General features: G+C 50.1%; 1 protein-coding gene across 3 annotated transcripts in view; it reads right to left on the bottom strand.

Moving 5' to 3' along the window:
* The window catches only part of KIAA0232 (KIAA0232 ortholog), a 67369-nt gene extending 55450 nt beyond the window's left edge, over positions 1-11919 (bottom strand). For 2 of the 3 annotated variants that reach the window (XM_039838230.1, XM_039838231.1), the window contains exon 1: positions 11739-11919. The gene's annotated coding sequence lies outside the window, so the exon portion shown is untranslated. The remainder of the gene's footprint in view (positions 1-11738) is intronic. The other variant, XM_039838232.1, reaches the window with a different exon arrangement.
* Positions 11920-12127: the final 208 nt, after the last annotated feature.

Here is a 12127-nt window from a genome sequence, read left to right as displayed (position 1 = left end):
CAGACTGAATTACTGCTCCCGACTATCTCTTCCTGCCCTAAACATCCCTTTGTCCAGGGAGTCCCTCCTGTTATCACGGATGGACCGGCAAAGCCCCCTGCACCACTCCCTGGGCCTGGTCTGGCCAGTGGACTGCCACGGACACAATATAAACCATGTCCAAGCAGAAGCTTTACAAGTGATCCTGGGATTCTGCCTGGCCGCCTGTGGTACCACGGGGACAGCACGTCCCAAACGGGGCAGCCTCCTCCGCACGGGTCCCGGAATGAGAAGAACCCGCAACAGAGCCACGGCAGCCGACTCACAGCCAGTATGTGATGTGAGCCAGAAAGAAACGCTCAGCGTTTACACCGTTCACCTTTGGGGGTTCTGCGCAACCTTGAAAAATCTAATAACACATTCAAGTCCTTAATCCACTCACAAGTTACCTACCTAGACTCAGTGGACTGAGTCGTGAAGAATGCATCTAATGTCATTTTTTTCTATACGGAAAACTGGCCATGCCGGCATCACCGAGGGCTCATCCCTGTGACCCCATCTGCAGCGGCGCCTTCCCCTGCACCGAAGCCCAGTGTGACCACAGTCAGCGGGGGCTCTCGGGGGCTCCATACCTTCAACCGGCACCGATCCTTTACACGACGCCTCCAGACCCTCCTCAGGAGGCCAGCCCTGCTCTTGGCCCTTTGTTTGTTCCTATAATTTTAGAATCAGCCATCGCATTCTCTGAGAAACCCTATTAGGATCTCGGTTGCAAATGTGTCACATATAAAGATCACTTTGCAGAGAGCAGACTGCTGTACGGCTCTCAGTCTTCCTAGTTATGAACAGGGCCATTTCTCCATTTCTGCAAGTATCTTTATGTCTTTCGAATAGGTTCTAATTTTTGATGCACAGACCTTGGCTGTCACATCTATTCCTAGATACTAGGTTACAGAGTCTCTTAGGTTGTCTACCCTGTCATTATCTGCAAATGACAACAAGTTTGTGTTTCTTGGTTGCAGCCCACTTGCTAACGCTGCCTCGGGCCTGCTGGCCCTCAGCGGCCAGACCCGTGGGCCCTGTGTCCCACACCAGGTTAGACAGCAAGGTCCCCGCCCCTCCTCACTGCCGCTTCTGCTCTGTAGGTTCTCTGCAGACACCCTGAGCCGGTTAAGGACATTCCCTTCCACCTGAAGGTCGCCAAGATCAGGGATCTAGCTCAGCCGCCTCTCTCTGGCATTGGTGACCACACATTCTTCCTCATGTCCAAGTGTGGCTTTCTTCCAGCGACAGCGAAGCAGCTCCTGGCCCCTGAATCCCCGCCCCAAGTGTTTCTGTTTTCCTCTAACAATACTATGAGGTAGATACTGTTATTATTATTTTTTTAGATGAAACAGAAACTTAGAAAATTAATTCCCCCAAACACAATGAAAAAGCAAGAGTTGGGATTTGAAAGCAGGCTGAACTCGCCCTAGAGTCAAGCTCCTCACTAGCACAGACCATCTGACAGCAGCTCACAACCACCCGAGGGCCACTTCTGGCCCCAAAGTGACAGCTCCAGCACCAAGGGTCAGCTCTGCTCCTGACTGGCTTTCCGAGAGTGACATCTGCTCCCAGGTGGCCCGGCTGGACCACAGAGTCCTTATGCAGTCCCTCAAACCATCGAAGCAGGAGCAAGTCAACCGGGGTAAAAGAGAGACAGGGTTATATGAACGCAGAACTTTAAATTCAAATGAAATAGGTTCCAAAATTTTGAGGATGAGCTATTACTCCAAGCTCGGTCCTTAATGCCACAGCTACACATCCGAAAACACACAGATTGTTAAAGAAAATCAAGGGAGTCTCAACCGTACACCAAGAAAATAGCAAGTCAGCACAGATACCACGCAAATAACATGTTTAAGGAAACCAGTATGTTTAACCTGGGAAAGAAGTTTAATGTGCACTATAACTCTGTTCACTCACACACACGCACGCACTACATATGTGGTAGGGGATGGGGGAGCTGAGGGGAGTCACGGAAAATGGTGAACAGACTTACTCTATATTTTTCGAGAAGGCCAACCAATGAATAAAACCAATCAAAAAGTTTTCTAAGAAAAACACTGTCTAACTGTGGTGGACACTGCGGTGTACTACCCACACCCCCAACGGAAGGACCTGTCACTGGCCGCCAGCCGTGCCACGTCGCCCCTCAGGACTGCCGCACCTGCAGAGAGCTGCCCCATACAACATCTCACGCTGACTGCCGAGAGCATCCAGGTCTGGCCCCGTGGTCTAACCCGGGCCTATTCTAGCTTCGCAGCTCTTCATGGACCTGGCCAAGGCTGTGGCTGGGTCTATCTGCATGACAGGCCAAGCCCTCTTTCCCTCCCATGGGTATGGACCCGGGGGACTCAGTCAACATTCTGCACGCTAAGCTGTTTTCCAGAGAACCTGACTCCCAAAGAACCCATAAGGGAACTGACTACCCCATCGGATCCAGGTGCCCCCTGACTGTATTCCCACATCATAAACCACCACCAGGTGCTTACCACGTGCAAGACGCCGTGGGGGACACAAAGCAGCTTAATTTGGGGCGCAACAGTGGCATGTTGTCTAATAATTTAAAAGCTAAGAAAATGTGACTTCGGCCCATGTACAAAATGAGCGTCCTCATCCTCAGCGGGCCGCACCGTCGTCTGCTCCGCAGATAAACCGGAACCCATGTCCCCCCTCTGTGGGGACTGTCTTCCACTTAAGAACTCGGATGTGCGAATCGCGGTCCTGGGCACTCTCGATTATTAGCTCCTTCTCACTCACCTGCTCACCAGCTCACTCACTATTCACGTTCAATTCACCTCTGTTCAGACCCTAATCTTATAACCAATGTCTTTATAAGAGGGACATCTGGACAGACACGCACAGAGCAGAAGGCCACAGGAAGACAGAGGCAGACACTGAAGTGCCTGCCTACAAGCCAAGGAATGCCGACGACCGCCGGCAGCCATCGGGAGCTGAGCGAGGCACGGCACAGGCCCTTCCCCGGAGTCCCAAGAGGAGCCGACCCTGCAGACACCTGGGTTTCAGACTTCTGGCCCCCAGAACCGTGAGAGAAGAAACTGTTCTAAGCCCCGCGACTGGTTAGTGCGGTCCTAGGAACCCAACGCGGCACAGCCGCCTGCGGTCTGACGGCAGCCGCATCTGCGCTGCAGCAACCTTCGTTCCAGCAGAAAGTGTACAGGGGTGTGACAGCGAGGTGTGACAGCGAGGTGTGACGCGAGGAAACAGAGGTGGGCGGCGTCAGCTCCAGAGGCGTGCCACCCCTCCGCTCAGAAAGGTCTAATCCCCTGCCGCGCAAACGTTTCTCAAAGCGGGAGAGCCCGATGCCGAACCTCAAAAGGTGAGCGGACGCACCAGGAGCCGCGGGACGGCCCCAACACCTGGCCCCCGCCATCCGGACTCTCCAGGACTCTTATTCACTTCTTCATCCAATAAAACGCAGGTCTGGGCGTCCTGATGACACCCACTTTAAAAAAACACTCGTACAGGGAAAGAGCCCCCGGCCCGCAGACCACCTCGAGGCTTGTTCCCGTCTCGGGAGCCGAGCCAGGGCCCGCTGCCAACACTCTTCTCTTACCCGAGTTCTGGAGAAGCTGTAGCGAGGCTCACCTGCCCACAGCCCCCGACTGTTATCGCTCTGCTGCCCCGGCCCGGGGCTCCCCAGCCCCCCGCTGGCTTCGGGCCAGTCCTGGCGCTTCTCCTCTACCCACCTTCACCTGCTCCGTCAGCGCTGCCCAAGAGCAAAATCTGAGACACATGTACATAATTTAAAATTTTCTAGTAGCCATATTAAAAAAGAAAGAAAAACAACTGAAATTAATCTTAACGTATTTAACTCAATATATTCAAAATATTATCACTCCAAATATAATCCAGGTAAAAGACTGAACAATATCTCATGTTGTTTTTTCCCATACTAAATCTTTGAAATCAGGCATGTATTTGACACAGCTCCAGTAAAAATAGCCACATTTCAAGTGCTCAAAAGCCACGTACGGCTCGCGGCTACCTTACCGAACAGCACAGTCCCAGCTGATCTCCAGTCCCATGACTGTGAATACCATCTAGGCAGCGATTACTCCAAATGTCATCTCTACTCTGCTGCTCTCTCCTGAACCCCAGGATTCTAGAGCCATCGATCCACTAGACAGTTAGGTGTCTAACTGGTATCTCAACTCATGTCTTTAAGAAAAAAATAAACCTTGAATTCTTATCACCGCCATCCTTGCCATGACCCTCCCAATGTCAGTCAAGGTCGACTCTGTGAATTCGTTGCTCCAGCCAAAAGCTTTGGCGTCATACTGACTCCCCCTCTTCCTCCCACATCCCATGTCCACTCCATCTACAAATCCTCTGAGCTCTACCTTCGCAACGCATCCAGAGTCAGGACCTTCACTCGTTCTGCCCCCCGCCCCGCCCAATGCTGTGCTCCTGGGACGTCCCCACACCTTTCTCCCGTTTTTCCTGCAGGGCTCAGCTCCAGTGTCATTTCATCCGAGCCCTTCTCTGTCCATCTATACGACACCACACCTCCACCTCCTGCTTGCTTTCTCCTCTTAGCACGAATTTTCATTGGCCGTGCGCATCCACTTGCTTTCTGATACTGGCGTCAGTCTTTCCCCGACCCCTTCCAGGACAGAACAGTGCTGCACATGGTGGCCATGGGGGCACCCTGCTCAGATGGTCCTTCAAGAGAACCTGCTGTGAGGAGCCAAGCTGACCAACAGCCTCTGGCGGCTGCACATTCGAGTCACCAAAGCAAAGACATCGGGCCATGAAGTCCCTCGGGCTGCCCCCAGCAGTGCTGAGCAGACCTCCAGTTGGCCTGGCCAAGACTTCCCCCAAACTGTCCAGGCCTGAGGCTGCTCCCACTCAGGCCCTCCCCACCTCCTGCGCAGACTCACATCGGCCTGGAAATCGAAAGGTCCCTCCTATGCGCTCCTGCTCCCCCGCTCTCCCTTACTCACAATGGCCCCGGTAAGCCTCCTGCATGTCTAATCGTCTTGGCATCTGTGCCCAGGACGGAGCGGGTAGTCATCAAACGCGATGTGAACGAATAAACCCCTAGGAAGGGCAGGGCGGTGGAAAGAACATGAACTTCGGGTTGCGAGGATGGAAGCTTGGGCTCCTGCTCTGCCATAGATTATCTGAAACCTTGGAGAAGCTCCTTGAGACCTCTCAGCCAGTTTCATCATTTGTAAAACGAGGATAATACCAGGTCTCTCAAGGGTTGCCAGGAGGATGAAATGACATGGTTTACCTAAGGTCCTTATCACAAGGCCCGACATGTAGGAACCGTTTTAACAAGTGTGAGCTCATTGTCCTCCTTACCCATTTTCTGTAGCTACTTCTAAGCACTGTTTATGTTTCTCCTTCCCGATGAATTCTGACCACTTTTTTAACGAAATCAAGCCCCAGGTAATCCTCTGCACCCACCAGGGAATCCCTTGTTCAAGTGAGCCTAACTGATGGCTGAACTTTATTTTCATTCCTATGATGGCCTTAGAGTTTATTTACTAGATTTTAGAAAACAAATCTCACCAGAGATAGATATTTTAACACTCTGAAACATAAGTTGTTTCCCTAAAGCTTCAAAAAAGTACGCTTAAAAAAAAAAAATACAACATCTAAAAATGCAGTTCAGTACCAATTTCCTACAGCTAAGATTTTTAGAGCTCCTTTAAAAATTGTTTTTAAGTTTGTTGCATTCTAGATCATTATGGAGTTTTTCAAGAAAATATACACTGACTTTGCATGGATTTCGATTTAGCAGTTTTTCAAAAAAAATTCAAGCATACATAAGTGTGCGCTTAGATATGCATTGAGGAGGCTCTGAGCAGAAAAACTAAACTATCAGTGGGAGGCACTGACAAGGAGCAGGAGCAGGAGATGTGAGGATGAGGGATTCTTACCTGCTTCTTTTAAAGTCTTCACAGGACTGGCTACATAAGTTGCGAGGTAGTGTTGCAAATTATTAAGACCACGAAGACTGCAACGGCAGAGCACCAAACCCAGCGAGAGCCCCCGGGACTCTGCAGGTGCTGGCTCAGATAGCAGCCCCGGAGCCTTCGTAATTTTTATTAATCAAATATTTAATGTGCAAGACAAAAGGCTGTCTTCCTTAATAACACCAAATTCCATCACAGGATGACCTCAGAGAAAAAAACATCCAGCCTAATGTCTAAACTTATTAAAACTAACATAGCCCCCAAGAAAAATTGTAACATGATCAATGATAATTCAGAGAAGACAGAAACTTGTTGGTCGGTTTTTTTTTTTTTAAGGCTGCTCAGAGTAATAAAGAGGCTACTCGGGAAAGTTCACCAAGACACGTGAGTTAGATCGTTCACTGCAGCCCTGTTACGACAGCATGGGAGCCTATCCCACCAACCAGCTCAATAAATTCTGGCGCGTTCGTACAATGGAATATTTGGTACACACAAAAAAAGCGGCAAAGTAGATCTGTACGTGAACTAGTTCTGTACGTGCTGATACAGAAAGTACTCAAAGACACAACATTTAGCGTTTGTTTAAACCGAGAACGCTCTTTACAATGACTTCATATTTTTTTAGAAGTACAGGCATATTTTTTTCTATGGCATCCAAGAAATTTATCAGTCATTTTTTAAGATGAGTATAGGACGGCAAGGGGATGAAGGCTTACATTTCATCTTATAATTTACTTCTTGTCTTAGATTTCTAACATGTACTTTTAAAAGAACAAATAGGTTTTGCAACAATGACTTATATTCAAAACAATGTTTTGATAAATCACACAAAATATACTCTAACAATATTAAATTAAGCTTTATATTTTATGTAAACAAGAAACTCCTTAGATGGTACCAGCAAAAAATTACTAACAAAAACACAACCGGTACTCAATTATTTGCAGTGGAACCCAAGAAAGCAGCGGCAAGTAACCACCGCCAAAAAAGGTCCTCAAATGTGTCTTCGATTTCAATTTCCCCTCAATTAAAATGTTTAAGGAAGAGGCTAACAAGGAGCAAAATGTTAATCAGACACTTAAGAAAAGGCTAGGAACTAATGGAAAAAAAAAGATCTTGAAGAAACCCCCAAACTGGACAAACAATCCTGAAACAGTTATGCACTCACTGGCTGTTGAGATTACGAAGGGACTCTGGAAAAAGTAGTTGAGCTAGAAGCAAACTCCAGGCTGAAAGGGAAAAATAACCACCCCCCACGTCCCCCCAAAAAACTGAAAATGCACTGAGGCACATTTCTTTACACATCTTTATCTCCATGCATTTTTTTCTCCATAGGTGACTGGCTCGTTTCACTTCAATGTGTACTGAGTGACCACTCCCCTGTGCCAGGCACCGTAAGACTCGCAGCACACAGTGCCTAGGCTCACTCTGTTCACAAGGGAAGCGCGCGCATACGCACACGCACACGCACACGTATGCACACACACAGCTTCATCCTTCATCACTCTAGCTAGAAACACACACACAAAGCAACACATTCTCAAGCATTTTTGCAATTATTAATTTTCTACCTGTTGTACTGCCTTTATTTCTAATGCCGTTTCATCTACTGGGATAGCCATATCATCCCCAACCCTTTGGGGCAGGTTTTAAGAGCAATTTACTAGGAATATATGATCTTTAAAAAGCTCATAAGTATAGTCAATGTACGTTGAGCAGCAGTCAATACACGTTCTTCTGCTGCAAATAGGGAATTCCATATTTCAAGTTTCTGGATACAACGTGTTAATCGGTAAATGCATATAAACTTAAAAATAGTAACTATTTAATTAAAAGTTTCCAAATTATAGCTGGTTTTCCTCTCCTACTTTCTATTTGGCCAGGGGTAAGACTGCCAACCAGAGAAAAGAGACAGGGCTATGGAGAAAGCGTAGGGCAGGGACAAGCCTTAGAGATGACATCAAAAACAGAATTTCAATTTTGACAGTCATTCCAAATACTGAACAGTGAGAGTCTATTGCTTAATGAATAATTTCGAGAAATAAGTTTAAATTGAAAACATTTGCTTTACTGAAAAATAACAGAATAAAATTTAACAATTTCCATTTTCCACTGACTTTCTTAAGCCGCACACAAAACACCTGGCCCACCTACCGACAGGTCTGCGTATCTTCAAAATAAATAATTTTGGACCACCATCATGAATCTGCTGCTGCAAAAGCCCTCCCCAATCAAATACTCACTTTTCTGCTTATTCTCAGAATTAATGAAAGAACAGAGATGCAGCTGGAGAGACCGGATTTTTTTCTTTATACACAAGCACCAGAAAAAAATCTGTGAACTCTGTTACAGTAAACTGGCATAAACTGTAGAGTTAATCAACTTACCCAACACTAGTGTTCTCTGCACCTGCTCCAGCTAACAGGTAAAAGCTGCCACTTACTGAGCACTTCCTACGTGCTGGGCCTTGTTCTGAGTGTGCCAAGTGGATGGATTCACCAAGCTCTCACATACAGCCACCTCCCCCGTCCCCACCCCCGGTGAAATCAGTCTAGAGCGACTGAGTTAATTCAGTCAAACACTTACTAAGTAGTATGTAAAAGACTACGCCGCACACTGGAGAGAACCAGCAGTGGATAAGATTTTCCTCTCTTCCCTCAAGGAGTTTATAATCCAGGAAAGACCTCCATGTAAAGAATAAAAAGTCAGGAGGAACAAATCACTGAATGGAGTCAAGCACGGTGTGTGGAAGAAGAATGAGGAGTGAATTCTGAAAACAAGGGAAGCCTCTTTCCTAGAAGTACAAGTACTCAAGCCAAACCTTCAGTATTAAGGGCTCTGATACGAAGAAACAGGCAGAAAGGACATTCCAGAACAAAGGAATTGGACAGAAAACCACAAAAGTGGCCAGAGGTCCAGTGTTGAAACGAGCAGTGATGAGAGACACGGTGAAATAGGAAGGTAAAGGTCAGAACGAGCCAGACAACCTTGGCCTTGGAATGGCTGCCTAACCCTTTAACACCAGGAGAGGTGACAGCGCCTCCAGGTGAACGTCCCTGCAGGAGTGAGCCAACCGGCAGACTAGGTCATGGCCCCCCGGTGTGACGGAAGGAAAGCAACACTGAGGACCTCGTGTACACGTGGGGGGAGGGCACGGCATGACTCGACTGACATAGTCCGCAGTTCTGGTGACAGAACACAGGAGGACCAGAGAGCCTAGAGAGAGGCCAGCGGTCAGGCCTGCGGTACCCATCTACGCGAGGGCTGCCGGGAACCCACGGGCAGCAGGGGGACCCTAAGGAAAAGGGACGTGCAGGCGGACCTGGCACGAATCTGGTCAAGAACGGGAAAACTCAGAAGCTCAGCCTGGGTAATGAGGAGGACGAATGTGCTGTGAAGATGTCACCTCACATCTGAATGAGGACATGCAACACACAAAAGTATAGCCACTCTAAGTGACACTACAAAGCAAAAACAGCACAGACAAGACTGTTCTCATTTCTCAGAATAAAAAAAACTAAAGTCCAAGAGAGATTTACCCACCCGCCTTGCCCACGGTGACCAGGGAGTGTGAGATGAGCTAAGACACACACCTGAGTCTTTCAAATCCACGCCCAGCGTTCCTTAAATAAGCCCCTCCAAAAGCAAATTGCTTTTTAATGAGTATAAATCTTTTTAAAAACCATTTTAATCAAAAAACATGTTATCTGCTGGCAGAAGTATATTTCAAACATAAGGAATATTTTCAAACTTGTGCTCCAATATTTTAAAGGAGCTGAATGCTGCTGGAATTATTTCGCATCTCCCCTCACTCGATCACTCCAATCATCCTAACAAGTGTCATCATTCTTCCCATTTTACAGATGAGGAAACTGGCTCAGAGGCCGTTAACTGCTCCAAGTGAAATGCTGCTAAAACAGAAAACCCAGGCTCAGTACTTTTCCATGCTGCTATTTTTTTTAATTCCATTACTTTTGAAAAGTACTGCTGTAAAAGCAGCGTGATCTATAATCATTAGAGAAGTGCTAAAAATCCACGTAATTTTCCTGTGTTTACAAATGTGTAACAAGTAAGCTAATTACCTGTAAAATAGAGCTGCCTTATGTTAACACCATGTTAGAGACCTGTACTTTTCTTTAACAAAAAACCTACACCTCTAATTCCACTCAGTATGGGATTAAATATTTAAGAGTAGTACTCTCCCCTCCATTCGATGTTCCAGCGGCCAAACTGGCATTTCATTGATGAAACAGGCTTACATAAAAACCATTTATAAGGTGCCCAAGCTGAAGCAGTAAAACTTTTTCAATTATTAAAGATTCATTCTTTCAGAGGTACAGAAAATGAATCTAGAATAAGCAGTAATTGCTAGCAGTTTATCTATAGCAATGCAAAGGCACAATTTCAGAAACAGTGTTTGTCACAGAGGAATGGCCAAAAGATCCTGAGACCCATTTCAGAATGGATCGATGCAAAATAACTAATGAGAGAACATCGGACCTTCAAGATGCAGAGTGGTGAATTCCCCCACCCCCTTTAAATTCAAAGCCTATGATATGGTCAAAGTGTTCTGGCACGGACCTTATAAATTACATAGAAGAAATCGAGCTTGAATAGTTTTATCCACAGCATCACCTATAATCAAAACTGCTTGCCCCCACCCCTCACCAATCTCCTACCACCGTTTTTCCTTCTTAAACAAGCAAAGATCCAAAGATGTAAAACCCATTCTCAGGAACTTGAACCAAGTGTCCAACCCAGGTAATTATTATTAGCAGGAACCGCATTTAGTTAAATCATTCCAACGAACCACATAACCAACCCTCTCCCCATTTAATCTCCTATACTTTCTACAAGGTTACGTCTCTATAGCTTGCCTACAGAGGACAAAATCTGAGACGTGGCGAAAGAAATCAAAACTGGGTTCTGTCACATTTGGGGATCTGCTACCAGACACGTGCAGGCCCTGTCCTGTGCGCACGGCCGGCTGCACGCTAAATCCTGGGGCAGCACGCAGCATTTCACAGGTGACAACCCCCGTTTCTCAGGCGGGGAGGTGCGGAGAGCTCCGAGAGGCCGCGGCCGACTCCTGAGCTCGGAAGCCAGCAGGCTCAGGTCCTCTCGCGCCGCGGCTGCGGGTGACTTTGTGGGCCCGTCACTCCCGTAGGCGGCCGTAACCTTCGCCAAACCTTGTACCGCGCCCGCCCCGCGCGCGCCAGGCCCCGCCCCCAGGCCGGCCGGCCCCGCCCCGCCCGCGCCGCGCCACAGGCCCGCGCGCCCGTCAGTCAGCGCCGGCCCCGCCCCGCACGGCCCCTCCCCCGCCGGCGGTTTCCCTTCCCGGGCCCCTAAAGGACAATGCTGGAGAGGAGGGGGCCGCGCAGCGAGCGCCCACCCGCCGGCCGGCCGCTCCAGGAGCGTTGCCGCCGCCCGCTCGGGGCGCCGCGGCTCCGTGTCCGGCCCCTGCTTCGCCTCCCCACAGAGAGCCGCTCCCTGCGGGGCGACACCGGCCCATTGTGCGGACTCATCGTACGCCCTCCGCTCGCCCGGCGCCCGGAGCGCGGCCGCAAGCCGGGCCCCGAACCGGGGTCCCCGAGCCCGCAGCCCACCGCACGCCGGGGCCGGGCCGGGGTTCTCGCGGGGCCCGCGGCCCGCGGGGCGGCCCGGCCACCCTCAGGCTGGCCCCGGAGCCCGCTGGCCGCGGCGGCCTGCCCGGCCCGCCGCCGCCCGACCGCGGGGCCGCCGCCTGCCCGCCCCGGCCTCCCGTGGTACCTGCCTGGCGGCCGGCGGCGGCGCCTCCTCTCTGTCCGAGGGCTCCGAGCGGCTGCCGAGCGCCGGGCGGCCCTGGCCTGCGCCTTACGTAAAGCGGCGGCGGCTCCGGCGCCACTCGCGGAGGGCGGGAGGCGGCGCGCCGCGGCCGCTCCGCTCCGTTACCCGGCAACTGGCCTCAGCGCCCCGCCAACCGGGCGCGCTCCATATCCTTCCGCCCAGGCGCCGGGATTACATCAGCGCCGCCGCCCCGCCCCGCCCCGCCCCGCCGCGGCCCCGCCCCTCCGGCCGGCCCCGGGCTGGGGACGCGGGAGCTTGGAGGGCTGGGCGCGGGAGCCCACCCGGTGTGCGCGGCCTCGGAGAGGGGACGCCCCCTACGGAGGGGCGCGCGG

This window comes from Pteropus medius, unplaced genomic scaffold (assembly GCF_902729225.1).
Source record: "Pteropus medius unplaced genomic scaffold, Ma_sr-lr_union100, whole genome shotgun sequence".
Lineage (NCBI taxonomy): Eukaryota > Metazoa > Chordata > Mammalia > Chiroptera > Pteropodidae > Pteropus > Pteropus medius.
The sequence above is the reverse complement of the archived record's forward strand: the minus strand, read 5'-3'. Positions and strand labels throughout refer to the sequence as shown.